Source organism: Propithecus coquereli, unplaced genomic scaffold (assembly GCF_000956105.1).
Source record: "Propithecus coquereli isolate 6110/MARCELLA unplaced genomic scaffold, Pcoq_1.0 Scaffold81, whole genome shotgun sequence".
Classification (NCBI taxonomy): Eukaryota; Metazoa; Chordata; class Mammalia; order Primates; family Indriidae; genus Propithecus; species Propithecus coquereli.
Genome location: NW_012154285.1, coordinates 4,220,982 through 4,223,004, shown reverse-complemented (window position 1 = coordinate 4,223,004; position 2,023 = coordinate 4,220,982). Strand labels below are relative to the sequence as shown.

General features: G+C 40.2%; 1 protein-coding gene across 7 annotated transcripts in view; it reads right to left on the bottom strand.

Annotated features, from left to right (window-relative positions):
• The window catches only part of CLIP1 (CAP-GLY domain containing linker protein 1), a 133,194-nt gene that overhangs the window by 130,977 nt on the left and 194 nt on the right, over positions 1–2,023 (bottom strand). The window lies entirely within an intron of this gene.

Below are 2,023 nucleotides of genomic sequence, written 5' to 3'. Positions count from 1 at the left end.
GTATTATATTAAGGTCATCCTCAACGAGAATGAGTAGAAAATATTCTCTGCAAAATGATAGATGTTTCATTTTGCACCAGGCTCTGTTAAAAAAAAAAAAAATTAGATGTTGGTGGTTTGTTTCTACACAGCTCTTTAGCATTGATTTTTTTCCTGTGATGTTTTCCTGCGGTACCACAGGTTTGTTTCTTACCTGTCTTCCTCCACTACTACTAGAATGCAAGGTCCAAGAAAGCAGGGATTGTTGACTCTTACTCCCTGCTGTTGCCCAGGCTGGAATGTAGTGTCTATTCACAGGTGTGATCATGCCCACTACAGCCTCAAACTCCTGGGCTCAAGCAATCCTTCTGCCTCAGCCTCCTGAGTAGCTGGGATTACAGTCACAGGCCACCACGCCCAGCTAGTCCTTTGTTTGTGAAGGAGAACTTCATAGAAATTCATTTTCACTATGCTATTTTTGAAATTACATCTACTTTTATTAGCATTGCTTCAGAAACCAGAGTGAAATTGATTTCATTCACTCATTCAACAAATATTTACTGAAGTCTTGCTGAGTCCCAGGCACTATTCTAGGTACTGGGGGTACAGTGATGAAGGTCAAGCCCTTGACCTCAAACCATTGACTTCTGCTGACTGGTTTACTAAATCAAGGCCAGGTAATCACTGTTCAATGAACTCCTTTGGTTTTATGCCGAGGCTGGGTATAATACACCAGACCATGCTCCTTGTCAACTTCCTTTCAGCTCTGCTAAAAATTGAGGGAGAGATTGATCACATCAGATACAAGAAAAATGTTGTGTTTCAGTTAATGGTGTCTGATGCTTTGGGAAATACTAACATTTCCTTGCAAAGATAGAGAGCTAGTGCTGGTCCATTTAATCGAAAAGTCACCCAATCAGAGGGAGACAGATTTTTAAACTGCAAAGAAAGGAAACCAAAAAATAAATCCCCCAACACATGATGATATGTTCATTGACTATTTTGGACCAAAAATTAATTTTATCACTGAATCCAGTTAAGACTGCCATAGGCACTTTATACGAGCGATGCTGATGGTAATGGTTCCACAGAATTTTTTAAAAAGCAAAATGATGAGAGAATGACAAGCTACTAAATTTAAATTCACACAACCATTTGTCAGTGAGAACCATCTTGTGACAACAAAAGGCGCATTGTGTACATTCAGTTAGCAAAGAACAATATCAATAGGGCCCCACACACCATGATGTAAACTGTATTTAGGGCCTTCCAAATAGACTAGTGCTTTGAGTGCCTGCAGTTTCATGATGAGGGGGTTGAACAAGATCACTTGTAAAGTTCCAACCACAAGGATTTTTAAGATTCTGTGACTCGCATCCAGTAAAACAAAACATTTGTGAAATCAGTGGTTGACGCAGCAGTTCTAACCTAATTCAACAAATATTTGTTGAGTACATGGAAAGTTGAGTCTATCTTCAGCAAAAATCAAGCAGACTCAAACGAATACGTGTACCCACATGTTCACAGCAGCGCTATTCACAGTAGAGAACGGTGGAAGCAACCCAAATGTCCATCGACTAATGACTGAATAAACAAACTGTAATATATGCACACAATGGAACATCACTCAGCCATAAAAATACAGTACTGATACATGTTGCAACCCGGATGACCCTCGAAAATATTATGCTGAGTGGAGACAGCCAGACATAACAGGTCACATATTGTATGATTCCATTTGTATGAAATATCCGGAATAGGTAAATCCATAGAGACAGAAAGCAGATTTAATGGTTGTCAGGGGCTGGGGGAGGAAGAGTTGGAAGCAACTGCTTAACAGGTATGGGGGAGCTCCTTTTGGGGTGATGAAAATGTTTGAAACTAGGTGCAGGTGGTGGTCACACAATATTGTGAGTGTACTAAATGTTGCTGAATTGTTCGGGTTTTTTTTGTTTGTTTTTTTTTTTCTTTTGAGACAGAGTCTCACTCTTTTGCCCGGGCTAGAGTGAGTGCCGTGGCATCAGCCTAGCTCACAGCAACCTCA